General features: G+C 36.2%; 1 long non-coding RNA gene across 1 annotated transcript; it reads right to left on the bottom strand.

Moving 5' to 3' along the window:
* Positions 1-5921: 5921 nt before the first annotated feature.
* LOC107733841 (uncharacterized) lies at positions 5922-15058 on the bottom strand. Its single transcript, XR_001639026.1, has 3 exons — positions 15048-15058; positions 14321-14325; positions 5922-6093 (listed from the first exon to the last, which is right to left on the bottom strand). It is a non-coding gene; the product is annotated as an uncharacterized LOC107733841 (long non-coding RNA).
* Between the last annotated feature and the right edge of the window lie 679 nt (positions 15059-15737).

Here is a 15737-nt window from a genome sequence, read left to right as displayed (position 1 = left end):
GCTCTCCTGCGCTCTGGGCGATGACTCTATCCGTTTATTTGACTTTCCCCTGCAGTTATTTGTGCCGCGTCAGTGCCCTGGCAGCTGGTGTGCAACGTGCCACCTTCACCTCTTATTAGGCACACATTTCACATCTCTTCTTCTCTCACTTGCTCAGGCCCACTCTCTGTGCAGGATTTCGGGTTTCAGCCCCATTCTTTTAGAAGGCCATTGGTGGCTCCCCACTGGATTTGTTGGGATGTGTAATTACTGGATTCACTAGAAGCACAGTTTCTTGACAGCCCCTCCCCACCCCACCCCACATTCAAATACATATATACACACAGTGTCATTTTTGTATTGAGATACTATAATTTTTATTAATTACATTTTTTTAGTTTTTTAATGTTTCCATTCATTTTATTACGATTTCAATTCTGTGGAAATCTGTGCGCACAGTTGTGGTATTTTATGTTGCAGAAAAAAGTAAATAATAATAAAAGACAAAAGACTTTAGGTGGGTTTTATGGCAGAATAAGCCACTGTGATTGATTGTGGGTAACAGAGGATAAGCCTCATTCTAGGCCAATTCCACTACTACTTAAAATATGTGTAGCTCCGGGTAAAATAGGGCTATGTTCAGTTTTTTCTTTGTACATTTGGGGTCTAGAGTTAAATATTTACCTTAACACCACTTAATGTGACTTATTTAAATATACATTGTTCACTGTTCACATTATTAATACATTTCTTCCACTCAGGAAAAAATAACAAGAAAGAATGTGCAAAGAGAACCAAGTTAAATTCAAGAACTCTGGCCCAGCATCAAAGTGCACAGGTAACACTTGTGATTTGGCAGACTGATGATTATGATCATGTTCTGACATTTATCCACAAAATTCACTTTCTAATGGACTAACCTGGGACTAAATGCCTTGCTCAAGTTCATGGATCACCCCTACTGCGATTCAAACCTGCTGTGGAACATTGGATTGTTTCTATCACAGAGGTCTAAAATAGCTATCCCTTAGCATTCCCATTCATCTCAATTGCAGTTGTTTGACTGGCGCAGAACCCTGGAGATGATGTAATTACAGTATCTACCAGGGGCCAACGGGGTCGTACTAACCCGCCAAATTCATTGGCTTCTGTTGCTAGACATCAGGCATGTTTGGGTGTGATGTTGTCATGTTGGCTGGAAAGAAGAACCCAACCCTTGTCTCAGCGATGGCCTCTTATTGGTCCCAGACAGTCTTTTTACGGCCCAATGAGATCACAGTGTTTATTTTGGCTTTCATCTGTTATGAAATGCCCTCTTCTCATTCCAGCTCTGTTAAAGGAGGAGGGCATTGGCCTTGTTTTCTGTGAACTCAGTGAGGACACTCATCTGCGGCTTCTTTTTCTCGCCCTCGCTTTCTGTTTGTATGATCTTATAATGCTCTATAAATTCAGCCGCAGAGGCCGTATTGAAAGACAAGGTCGACAATAAACCAGCTGGGGGTGTGTGTAAATTGGAGCCTGTAGAGCCAATACTGCACAAATACGAGAGATATACTTTCAAAGCTACTCACCTTTTCGCTTCATCTCTGAGGGCCTGTTTTGAAAAAATATAATGGAAGTCCAAGATAATATTAATATACACATATTAATTTTAAAACATTCTGATTTTAGAGATACTGTAGACTTGAATCGACCACTTCAGAGACAATGCTCCCTGAAAAACTAAGGGATCCATAACATGAACTAGTGTTTCAGTTCTTTGGTGAGTGAAGCTGAATTAAATACTAATGGAAATTACTCTAAAAAGATTATTATTTGTACTAGAAAATGGGGAAGTGAAGTGATGATGATGATGTAAGCATGGGTTTTGAAGTACAATCTAATCAGCGGCCATAGTGCTTTAGACTTGAGAAAGCCTTTTGAATTTCAGTTCAATTCTTGTGTTTAAACTGAGGTAAACTGAAGTAATGTAAGGACGTTTAAAGAAAGTCATATTCAGACAGACAAACAAACAGACAGACAGAAAGACAGTAGATAGAAAGACGAATGGACTGACGGATAGATAGATAGATAAATAGAGAAACAGAAACATAGACAGTCAGACAGAGACAGACAGTCAGACAGACAGACAGACAGACAGATAGATAGATAGATAGATAGAAAAACGAATAGACAGACAGACAGACAGATAGATAGAAAAACGAATAGACAGACAGACAGACAGATAGATAGATAGATAGATAAAACGAATGGACAGATAGACAGACAGACAGAGATAGATAGATGACAGTGACAGAGACACTGACAGTGTCAATAGGTGTCATCATCGTACAGTCTACAGGTATGTTGTACCCTAGTTTATTAGATCCATCTCGCACAGTGTGTGATATGCAATGATCTTGTATTGCTAAATTGGATTGCTAAAATTGTGCAGTGTGTCTCAGGCTTCAGTCAGAGATTTCAAATAAGAATATCACACATCCTACATTTATCCTACATTTAAATAGTTTGACACAATGAGATCTACCATCTAGACACAACAGTGAGTCTCAGAGGTGTTTTTGCTTACCTTACTACTTTGTTGATAGGTAATGAGGTCCAGGTGTTTCCGATTACCCCACCCCACCATGTTTGTTCAGTTGCGGTTGCCCAGGGGGATGCCGTCACGTGCACAGAGGACTCATGAACCTCACATCTAATAAAGAGGTGCGATTCATGCGACAGCTGAAGTAAACTCAGCCATTCATCCCAATGAACGTGATTCTGCTTTACTTGCTTTATTAATAGAACTCAAAGGTTTCTCGTTCAATAAAGGGCAGCGGTTTAATGAATTAGTACAGGCGTCTGTAAATGTCACTGATTTGAGCTTTTTTACATTTTCAGATTCTTTTAAAGTTCCTCTGGTGCCTGTCAAAGCCCAAATTGGTATTGTCCCCGTTGATTGATGGTAGGTTTTTTTTTGTTGAGAAAAGCCTCAAGGGTTTCTACTTTGATCCACCAAGCCGAGGTTCTCATGCCTCCCTCATGAACTGAATCTTTCTGGTCAATAAAGTGGATAGAGAGGGAGGAACCGAGAAGAAATTATTTTTCACAGTCTATTTTTAGACATTTTGGTTTCTTATTATATAGAACCGGTCAGAGATGTACGTCTTCGTGGCCTTTCAGGAAAGAGCACATGATGGTAGACTGTCACCTGTGTGAAACGAAACCCAAGGCTGGTGTCATATAAAATGTGTGAATTTGAATGTAATGATTATAGGGAACGAATAAATGGGGAGTGGCAGAGCAATTGCCATTTGAGGTGCCTGATCCAGACTGCTCCCCCAACTTGTTCTGACCTTCAAAACAGCCAGTCTTATAGGATTTTGGAGAAGCATCTATTCTAGTTTTTTTTTCTCAGCCCATAACCCCTCAAACCCCTTAGTGTATGGATATATTGAGCTATATATGTGTGTGTGTGTGTGTGTGTGTGTCTATGTTATTCCCAAACTTAGCTTCTCGCTGCTTCTCATTTAAAGTTGGTAAAGACAAACAGGAAAAAGCAGTGGTCCATAGACTGCACAAATAGACCCCTGGAAAACAGAAGCAACGAGAAAAGTTGGAGGTGTGAGGATGGTAAACATTGGTTTGTTTTTCTGCTCTAATGCTCTACCCCGCTGAGGTGCCTCAGTTATTTTGAACCTCTGGGACATAAACACCCCGTCTCATAAATACCATGTGCCTCTCGCTCACCTTCAGGACTGCGGTCCTGGTAGTGATGTGGAAGCTACTTTGAAACTCGAGCTTATCAAGTTACAAGCTATTCATATTTTAAATTTGTGAGACTAAAGCTGCTCTTTTGTAAGGTTGTTAGCTACACTACAAGCTATTAGCATACGATGCTAACTACACTAAATCTATTTTTACCTCATTTATTTTTAGCCGTTTTTACAATCTGGTCAATATTTATCAGAAATCTAGAAAGGATCTAGATCTCTGCATTTTACCAGTCAAAAGTTTGGGATAATTAAAGGGATAGTTCACCCAAAAATGAAAATTCTGTCATTAATTACTCACCCTCATGTCGTTCCAAACCCATAAGACCTTCATTTTCAGAACTCAAATTAAGATATTTTTGATGAAATCTGAGAGCTTTCCGACCCTCCATAGACAGCAAGGGTACTACCACATTCAAGGCCCAGAAACATAGTAAGGACATCATTTAAATAGTCCATGTGACATCAGTGGTTCAACCTTAATTTTATGAAGCTACGAGAATATTTTTTGTGCGTAAAGAAAACAAAAATAACTTTATTCAACGATGTGTTCTCTCCTTCGACAGTCCTCAGCCATTACAGAGAGTAGGGATGGGCATTTTTAAAAAAATATTGTATTCGATTATTTGGGCTCATAAAAAAACAAATATTTGAACATTTGTTTATTTAAATGAAGTTTAACGAGAAAGACGTTAGTTTTTAATAATCAAGTTTTTGTCACCATTTCTGAACAAGCTTTATGATTAGGCATTTTACAGAACAATGTTCTACAGCAATGTTACGTTATAGCTCAAGGTTTTCTTTTAGTTGAAAATGTGTGTAAACAAAAATATGTATGTATATATAAAGAACAAAAGCATTCAAGCTCAAGCAGAGCAAACTGAAAAAATAAAGACTGCCAATTACAGTACAGAAGATACATACACCTATGTCAGCCTATGTTTATCATGTTTATATTGTTTCACATGTTAATGTGGAGAAAAACAATAATATCCACATGATCGGGTGAAAGCTGGCTCCTCAGTCTGATAACAATAAGAACGTGTGGTGACACAGATGTTCCAGAGACACAAAGATAACGAGTGCTAAGCAAAGTTTCTTACAGCGCTTTGCGTTTCCTGTTCTTAAACCACTCTCCCTCGAGGAAACTTAAAGGAAGCATATATCTCGATATCATTTCGCTATTATATGCGCTCGCTTCTCAGCTCACTCGGGGTACAGCTGCGCTTACCTGCAGTTGTGAATGCAGTGATGGACAGCTGTCTTTCCTCAGTCAACTGGGTGTTTGGATTTCATGTGGTTTCTCATTGTGGTGCTCATTGTTTCACTGATTCATTTGATCAAAGTAATTCCATTTTGTAACATCATTTAGTAAGATCATTTTGATCAAAGTAATTCCAAACTTCACGAGGCAGACAACGACATTCTGTGATCAAATACAATCAACTTGTTAACATGTTCCACAGCGCCACCCAAAGTCATTATTTTAGTTTTCTTTGCGACAAAAAGTATTCACATATAGTTTCATAAAATTATGGTTGAACCACTGATGTCACATGGATTATTTTAATGATGTCCTTGCTACCTTTCTGCACCTTGACTGTGGTAGTACCCTTGCTGTCTATGGAGGGTCAGAAAGCTCTCAGATTTTATTAAAAATATCTTAATTTGTGTTCCGAAGATGAAGGTCTTACAGGTTTGGAACGAGTAATTAATGACAGAATTTACATTTTTGGGTGAACTAACCCTTTAAAATTTTTAAATGTTTTTGAAAGAAGTCTTTTCTGCTCACCAAGACACAGCAAAATACAACAAAAATGGTAATAATATGAAATAATATTAGTTTTTTTTGTATTATGTCAAAATACAAAAGACATATACCTATGTTGACATATACCTCAACTCAACTCAACTCAAACTTTATTTATAAAGCACTTTCAACACCACAACTGGAACCAAAGTGCTGTAGAGAAAAAGATAAGGGGGAAAAAAATAAGAATAATAAGAATAATATAAAAACAAATTAAAAATAATAATAGTATAAAAAAATAAAAATACATACTCCTTCAAAAACAGCTAGAAACCTTGGAGTTATGATTGATGATCAGCTTACTGTCTCAGACCACATTGCTAAAACTCAACTCTCAACTCAACTCAACTCAACTCAAACTTTATTTATAATCGTGATCAACTGTATCGAATGCTGCAGTAAGATCTAACAAAATTAGAACAACACAACTCCCAGAGTCAACACCTCTTAAGATATCATTGGAGACCCTCAAAAGAGCAGACTCTGTACTGTGGCCGGCTCTAAAACCAGACTGGAATCTATCTCAGATATTATTCCTCTTTAAAAAAACTGCTCCAACACAATTTTTTTTTTTTTTTTACAAACTTTTTTTAAAACTGTCCGTTTTTTAAAACTGACAGTTTTTTAAGCAAAAAAGACCTCTAACACTAGCTTGCTCTATTCTTTTTCTATACTATCTGTTTTCTTTTTATTTATTATATTAATTAAAAAACCCTTGCTACGTGTACTGTGTTAAGCTAACTGAGACTTGTTATAGCACTTGCATATCATTGCTCTTTTGTTTGATTGATTCCATTGTTCTCATTTGTAAGTCGCTTTGGATAAAAGGGTCTGCTAAATGACTAAATGTAAATGTAAATATTATAAAATGTAATTTATTAAAATAATATGCTATCTAATATGCTAATTTGGTGTGCAGTAAACATTTCATACTATTATCAATACTGAAAACAGATTTTGCTTCTTAATACCGTAATACACTACCATTCAAAAGTACAAGAAATTTATACTTTTATTTAGCAAGGACGCATTAAATGGATCAAAACTGACAGTAAGTGCATTTATAATGTTACAAAAGATTTTGATTTAAAATAAATGCTGTTCATTTTAGCTTTATTTTAATTGTAAAAAATCTGCCAAAATATTAAGCATCAAATCTTCACCACTGATATTTATAAGAATCGTTATTTTTATTTGAGCACCAATAATTGATCATTACTGAGCAACAATTTGAATGATTTTTTTAATATGATTACTGTTTTACAGTATTTTTGATCAAATAAATGTAGCCTTTGTGAGCATACGAGACATCTCAAATTAACTAATTTAATTTAAGATATTTAAAAATTAAGCAGATTATTGATTATTTGATTATTATCAGTTCACTTGGTTGTTAATGAGGCTAAAAGTAGCGATACACTTTTTACTTTTTTTAAGGTTACTTTCTACTTCGAAACTCTGTTTTGGAAAAAGCTGAGCTGCTGTTTTGCTGCTAAAAAATTTAGTTAGCAGTGTTGCTTCAGTACTTTTAGTTAGATGCTCCCGAACACTCAGTCCTTGAGGTAAAGTGGGGTTACAGGATATTCTGTTTCATTTACACCCAAAGAAAAATTTCCAAACCAAAAGTGAAAGTACGCAGTGTATTTAAAATGTGATTCTGCTTTATATTCCCAGCTCTCAGCGAGACACTTGTAGCCTTTGAGGCCTCGCCGAGGTAACTCACCATCTTTGTGAGCTCAAGGGAGGCTTCCATTGATGTTTCTAAATGTCTGCCTCCAGCTGTCTTTATCACACAAGTACACACAAACACACACAAGACACACACACACCGATAGGCTGGGCTTGATTAAACATTCTTGAAGTGTTAGCTGGTAATCTGTCACTGAACTTCTAAGGAGCAGTTTAAGTTTGGTCTCCATGTGTCACGTGGCACAGCAGTGATAGGCCGTTCCTCACAAACACAATTTGTTCCTTTACAGATCTTCTTCATGCACCAAGAGCTTGTAACACTCCAAAGAGAAAGGAAAAATTGAAATCGCATCATATGACCCCTTTAATGTGGCCGCAGAATCTACAGCACCGTGAAGACCTTTTAGACAGATTTACTGCCGCACTCATTAAATCTGAGTGAAAGCGCTGCTTTCTGCACACAAAATGCACAAGATTTAATATATGATACAATGACGCTTAAATATGGCTGTGTATGCTCCATATGTAGTTGTACATTTAGGGCCCTATTTTAACAATCGAAGCGCATGGTCTAAAGTGCACGGCGCAGGTGCACTCAGGACATGTCCGAATCCACAATGCGCCTGAACACCTCTTTTTTAGACCAGCACGCCCATGGGCCCACAAATGGGCGCAAATGCATTTGCTATTTAAACAACGCGGCGCAGGACGGGAAAATGAGAACTGCATCGGGCTAAAACTAGCAAAAACACTTGCCTTGCGCTGCATTGCGCCGGGTGTATGATAGGGCCCTACATGTCTGTACTTGTGTGTACCCAAAGGAATGCTCAGAGATAGCCTTTCATAGATCAGGGGACATAATGGAGATCTCAGATATCTCAAATATAAAGATATCACAGATATTTCAAATCTTTGGATAAAAAGTTTCCAAAGATTTGACAACAGTTTTTGACAAGATACTCTACAGCAGGTTTTTTTTCCCCACAAGGGGATTTTTGAGGAATTTTTATTTTCATACTGCTTGTCAATCTCAGATGCACTGTAAACGTAATACAAAGTAAGCACATTTTAACTTTTCATTTAGTACACTGACAATATAAATTTATAAAACTATATTTTTAGATTGGTATATTTGTGAAAATATTGTTCGAAATTTACGGCCCTTGTCATTAAACAAAAAAAGCTATTTAGTTTTTTCTACAAAAATCCTAGTATGCTCTCATTTAAATGTATTGAGAAACAACAGATAATAAAACAAAAACAGGTTTTTGTATTAATAAGGGTTATATAATAAAAGTTGTTGGTCCCCATTAATTTCTATAGTATTTTATTCCATACTATGGAAGTGAATAGAGACCGTTAACTGTTTGGTTACCAACATTCTTCAAAATATCTTCTTTTGTGCTCAACAGAACAAACAAATTCATACAAAATGAATAAATGATGACAGAATTTTCTTTTATTAGATTTTTTTTTTCAGCTAGTTTCCAAGGCAACACATCTCATTTTCACATCAAAATATTAATCAAAACTGTAAGAGTATGTCAAATAATCAAATAATATATCAAATAATATTGCTATTAAATCATATTTGAGGGTCCTTGGCATTAAAAATAAATAAATACCACAAAACAAAAAAAAACTCTTGCTCTAGAGGAGACACTCGTGAGATTTATAGTTGTTGTTTTTTTTCCAGCAAATATCTCAATATGCTGTGTATTTTAATGAATTGTGTATGAAAAACAACTGATCTCACTGGGTATTTTTCTGTCCTGTGGGCTCACATCTGGACGTTTCTGAGCTGTGTCACATCCCTTCACACTGTATCATATCATGCATCTCGTGTTAGGTAAAAGTGGCACTACTGGTTGAACACCATCTCAGGGGGCCACTCTGAATTCAATTAGCATCTGAAAGGCTGGAGACCTCATGATGTGTGTCAAATGAATTTGAGGCTACTGGTGCGTCAGCCTCTGTACGCTGCTGTCAGGGCTCAGTTGCCATGACAGCCAATCGCAAGCCTGCCGCTCCGCAGCGACAGGTTAGTGAAACCATGCCTGACTCAGAGATCAGCGAGACCTTTGTTTCCGCACTCAGCCACACTGTTTGCGATCATGTTAAAAAGCCACAATTATTGCCTTTGTAATAAGGAGGTTTTGTGTGGGCAAAAAGAAGAATGATCACCTGCTTTTCACACCTCTGCAAAAATGCGGCAAATGATGTCGATACAAAAGTATAATGAAGAGATTTCAGTGTTTATTGTGACCCTGGCACCTTAACTAGCTACACCGGAATAGTTTTTTTTTTCTTTCTCATGAGAGGTATAAATGGTCTTTGTGTCTAAATGGATTTTGATGAGCCTCGTGGGTGATCACTGTCTCACTTCCCTTCAGTGCAGGACCTATAAAAGGCCACTGCCTGTGGTCATTAGACCAGTGATTCCCAACCTAGGGGTTCTTAAACCGTTTTAATACTCCTTGTATTTGCATATAGATTTCAGTTTTATTTCTAAATAAAAACCTATAAAACTGAGAAATTAATCTCATTGTTTTTTTCTGATTCTTAGGGATATAAAAAATGTCTTTTACACATGTTATAAAAGTTTTATGAATTTGAATTGTGTATACAACCCATTAAAACAAAACAAAAAAAGTCAGTAAAAAAATACAATAAAATAAAATAATTAATACTTTTATTCAGCAAGGCTGAATTTAATTCGATCAAAGGTGATATTTATAATGTTACAAAATATTTCTATTTCAAATAAATGCTGTTCTCAATAACTTTATATTCCTCAAAAAATCCTGAATGTTTGTTTCCACAAAAATACTAAACAGCACAACTGTTTTCAACATTGATAATAATAAGAAATGTATTTTGAGCATCAAATCAGAATATTAGAATGATTTCTGAAGGATCATGTGACACTGAAGGCTGGAGTAATGCTGAACATTCAGCTTTGCCATCACAGGAATACATGATAATGTATTACATATTCAAAAAGAAAACAGTTATTATAAATTGTTGTAATGTTTTACATTATTACAGTCTTTACTGTATCTTTGACCCAGTAAGTACTGCCTTCCTTCCTTCTTTAAAAAACATAAAAATCTTACCAACCCCAAACTTTTAATTGTAGTGTATTATGTAAACATATTTATGTTTATTTTTATATTTACACTGTGGATGAAAAACACTGAGATGGAAAACACTGATTTAGACCACATACTTTAGGTAGGAAAAGTTTGGATGACAGAATTAAATGCATAAAACAGACTCAAGACTCACCAAACTGGGAAACACTGAACATTTGCTGGGAAACTAAAATTTGCTGTCCTCAGAAAACTTTTATTAAAGTTGCCTATAGCTGGTCCTCACATAAACCCAAATTACTGTGTGAGACTTGCATAACTTGTGCATTGGTTGTTTGTGACTGATTTCCTATGCCACTTGTGTAATCAATACCGTTGTTTACATGGATGAAGAAATAAAGACCATATTATGTGTGCTGTGCTCTTTCTAAACTGTCCCCAGCTTTCCAGGGTATCCAGTGTGTTCGCTAATATTTTAGTGGATTCGAAGTGGTCCAGACTCCAGACCCTCTGCTGAGCTCCGTCGGTGAAGACAGCACTTGGACAACAGTCATGGCCAATGGAGGCAATGAAGCCAGAATCACAACTTTTTCTATTAAATGGTAATCGAAACAACAGGGAGGCATCACTCTTTAACATGGTCCAGATGATAGCAGCATCTCCCCTGCTGGGCTGTTCTGTCCTTCTGCTGGATATAATTCAATGATCTGATCAGTACAATGATGTGCTCTATTATTGCTGCTGCCTTTGCCAGTCTGCGGGGGCCAGTTTGTGAGACCCCCTCTACTCTCACTTTCATTCACACTCACTCTTTTTGTCTTTCCTCCATAACAAAAGCATTAACATCTGTTAAACAGGTTGTGCGGGTGAGGATGGAGAGATGGGATGTGAGAGCTATGCATGATGCCTGTATATTTTTCAACTCTTGAAATGCACCTCTTCTGCTTTTCTGTCATACAGGACCAGCAACTGAAAAGACTATAGATGTACTGTATCCTGTTATTATGGTGAGAAATAACAATACACTGTTTTTAGGGTAGTTAGCACCTTGAAATTTACAGTAAAAAAGTAATGCAAAGCTATGTTGCCAAAACTTTACTGTACACTTTACAGTAAAAACTGTATTTTATATATAATATAATGTTATATAGCAACCTATTGAAGTGCTAATATATGTATTGTACCTTTGTAATACACTGACAACCAACAAAAACAGGTGGTGATGAGAAAGACATGTAATGAATCAAAGCTCATCAGCTCTTCCACAAGCTGAGGACATAAATACTAATATATAAAAGGTGCAGTTTCATTCACACAAACACTAAACAGCATCATGGTAACACACAACACTAAAGTAATGCAATAAACATTTAACAACATTAGATGTATCATAAAACCCTAATGTAAGTAACCGATAAGAAATAACTAAGAAGAAACAGTTATTTCAACAAAATATCAAATGTGAAGTGTCACTCTAAATCAGGGTTCCTCAATTAGTTTTCACCGAGGGCCAAATTTAGCCAACAATACCAAGCCAAGGGCCACCGACCACAATGTTACGTCCAAAATGTTATGACCAAAATGTTTGCTCCTATTATTAGGGGTTCAAGCACATAGTGCTGAAATCCTATTGTAATTGTTAGGATTTTTATTATTATTACCGTATTGGCCCGAATATCGCGGTTTTTCAGATGTATTTCCAAAAAAAAACATCGTCTTATATTAGTGTCAATACGGTATTATTCTTCCCTAAAACTGATCGTGCAGCCCAAACCGTAAGGCCTAGAGAGCTGAAACTTGGTCAGATTGTAGTAGTCCAGCCTTCTTGTCAGATCCAAAGACTCACCGCAATCAGCCAATAGGGGGCGCTACAGCGATCAAAAACGCAAAAGCCATCATAACTCCTACACAGTTTGTCATAGAAAAAAAGTTGAAATTTCAACTCACCGTCGCTTAGGGACGCAAAAACGTCTGTTAGGGACGGGGCCATTTTTACTAAAATGGCTATAACTCCTGAACGGAACGAGATATCTTCACCAAACTCGGTACACATGTGTGCAAGCTCAATCTTTGGTCAAAAAAAATAATAATTCGCAGTTCTGCCACTTGTTGGCGCTATAAGACGAAAAAAAACTACCTACTTTTGCGAACTAGTCCTAGGTTTTTATCTCGATCAAACCACTGCAGCGATATTCTCTGGCCTCTTTAGATTAATAGTTATCAAAAAAATGTTGAATTTTGTCCTTTAGTTATCTTTAACGGGGTAATTTAGAAAAGGGGTGTGGTGAAATATACCCATAAGCCTATAAATCCTAAACGAAAACTCAAAACGTTACGAAACTTGGTGAAACCATGTGTCAACAGTACTGTTCATCGGTTTGCCTATGGATTCATGCTAAGACATTATAAAATCACTGTTATAACATTTAAAATCACATTGAGTCAAAGTTTACCATTTTGTTTATACAGACATATCAGTTTTTACAATTATGCCAGATTATGATTACAGTGAAACCTGAAAATGACATATTAACTCTTAAAAATAGAAGACTTGCAATAAGTTTTGTGTCACCTATAATTTATCTCAAATATCTATATCTGCAACAAAATGTGTGTGCATGTATGAGTGTGAATGTGTGTTTAAGCATGCTGATTGAGTATTAATATACTAGTTTAATAATTTCATTTCAGTGTGTGTGTGTGTGTGTGAGCCTATTCTCCATATTGGATGTGTTTTACTGTCAGTCATACATCCAGGTTGGCCAAGACCACATTAAACGCCTTAAAGTGCTTGAACCCCGGTAATTGCTGCTTGCAGCTATATTTATTATTGTTGTTGTTGCTGTTTTTGTTTTTATTGTTGTTTTTTGGTAAAAGTGTCACAAGATAAAAATTTTAACTTTTTTCCCAGTAATCTGTTTCTATCAATTATGAAAATTTTTTGATACAGAAAACTAACTCTGCCTGTCACGATAAAAGTAATCTTTTCCATGTAGTTTTTGTCCTAACCACCCATGACAGCGACACGCAACAAGCATCAGGGAATTCTGCTTTCGAAACTGTTTTTATTTTCTTCGATGTCTCGGCTGGAACAACATACAAAATATGTCAGTGATAATCTCAGGTAATGATTATGTGCTTTATTCAATGTTAAAAGTGTCTAATGTGAGTTTGAATATTATTTTGCATGACCTTTATAGCCATAATGAAAGCAACAATAGATATTTTACCTCAGATCTTGAAAATAAAGCAAACTTGTGGTAAGTTAAAATTGTAAACTCAGTGTGAACCAGCACGTGCTATCCATAACAAAGATGGTATAAGTCACTCACTTACTCAAAATAGTTAAGCCTACTCATCTTTGAATGGTCTATTTTCCGTATCCACTTTTCTTTTCTTCACACTCGCCATGTTTTTGCTGTCACATCGTGTCTACACTGGATGCGACAAAGCGACCATTGCAAATCATTTGAACTTTGTGTCAGTATGTCATAAAACGAGGCATCAATGTACTGTCGGGGATTTGTCGTGTCGTGAGCAGAAGAGAATTCTTTAAAAAACATTATATATATATATATATATATATATATATATGAATGTGCAGGTGATGTTGTAAGTGTTGGGCTGTCATAGGTCAAATTCAATCCATTGAACTGCACAATTACTGGATTACCCAATTACCATTGGGCCCTTGACCTCCAGTTGCTCAAGGGAACTGATCCTGTTTGTAAATTAACTAAACATTGCTTAACAAATTGGATAAGAAATCATCTGCCAACCGACTAATAACCAAAGTAAGCATAAAGTTGGCAGGCTTGTGATGTTTGTATTGTTTATTTAGTCTATTTGTGTCTTTCCCCTTCCTCCTTTACCTTTTGTCTTCCTTTGTGTCTCTGAGGACACTTTGTTTCGCCCAGGCACTACTGTCTATAATGGAAAGCTGTTTTTGTCTTTAACTTGACGCACCTCCTAAACTGAAAATAACCAGCCGAGACACATTCTCAAACAGCATCAGGTCTTACTAGGACAATGACTTGATACCTCAGCCATGAACGGCGGCTTAGATTGTAGGAGCGTCTGTGGCAGGAGCTGCCTAGCTGCTTTGAACTCTTCTGCTGAACACGGTGTGTAGTCATGGACTAGCTGGAGGAAATCTGTACAGATAACAATATTAATCTGCTCAGACAGCTGGGCTGGGGGATATCTAGTGGCATTAGACTAAGGACACGGGGACCTTGGTAGACCTAAATATATATCAGGGCTGGAATGAATTTTATCTTAGTTGAGCTCACAGGATCTCTGCCACATAGCTTGTACTCTAATGGTTGTAGTGACAGTCAAATGAGTTCATAAGCTGTGCTGAGGGCACGAACACCTGACACACCTGTCACAAAATACGATAAGCAGAGGTGTAAATCTGTGTCATTGGATATCACATGCAAGCATTTACCTATAGTCATGGGACACTGTTCCAACAACATTCACTTCTTATAATGGCAATAATTAGGGGCTTATGGGTGATCTAAAAGGGTTGCTTAGTTGTTTTGTTTAAAAACTGAACTTTCCAGAAACATCAAGTCATGTTAGCATTTTGTAAAGTTAGGAAATGAGGCCTGAAATATTGTCGCAACAACCATCAATTTTTTAAAAAACAATTTATATTTTTGACTTTTGTTACAGACACTACACAGGCAATTGACTTTTGTCAGAGGTTTAGCACACAAACTGCTCCAGACATTTCTTAGATCATTAATATTATTTATGTTATTTGACCTTCATCCCAACTCAGGGCTTTTCAGATTGCAAGAGGGGTCGGTGGAAAATTTGAGAGAGAGAGAAAATACTTTTTATATATATAGAATATACATTACCGGTTAACAGTTTGGGGTCAGTAAGATTTTTTTTTTTAATGTTTTTTTTAAAAGTATCTTATGCTCACCAAGGCTGCATTTATTTGATCAAAAATACAGTAAAATTTTATTACAATTTAAAATGTAATTTATTCCTTTGAAGCCAAAGCTGAATTTTCAGCATAATTACTTCAGTTTTCAGTGTCACATGATCCTTCAGAAATCATTCTGATATGCTGATTTGGTGCTGAAGAAACATTTATTATTATTATCAATATTGAATCTGTGTGATCATTTTTTTCAGGAATTTTTGATGAATAGAACATTTGTGATGTAAAAGTCTTAACTGTCACATTTGATCAAACTATTGCATGCTTGCTGAATAAAAGTATTAATTTCTTTTAAAAAATTAAATTTTTATTGCAATAATGTGTTAACATTATAAAATTATAGATTTTTCTTTCTGCTTTCTAAACTCTGAAATTATTGTGATTATTTCACTCTATTCACAGACCTTGTTTTTTGTTCTTTATATATAGCTGCCCTATATTTAGACAGGGGT

The sequence above is a fragment of the Sinocyclocheilus rhinocerous genome, unplaced genomic scaffold (genome assembly GCF_001515625.1).
Source record: "Sinocyclocheilus rhinocerous isolate Xijiao unplaced genomic scaffold, SAMN03320098_v1.1 scaffold189, whole genome shotgun sequence".
Lineage (NCBI taxonomy): Eukaryota > Metazoa > Chordata > Actinopteri > Cypriniformes > Cyprinidae > Sinocyclocheilus > Sinocyclocheilus rhinocerous.
This window is presented reverse-complemented; position numbering and strand designations above follow the sequence as displayed.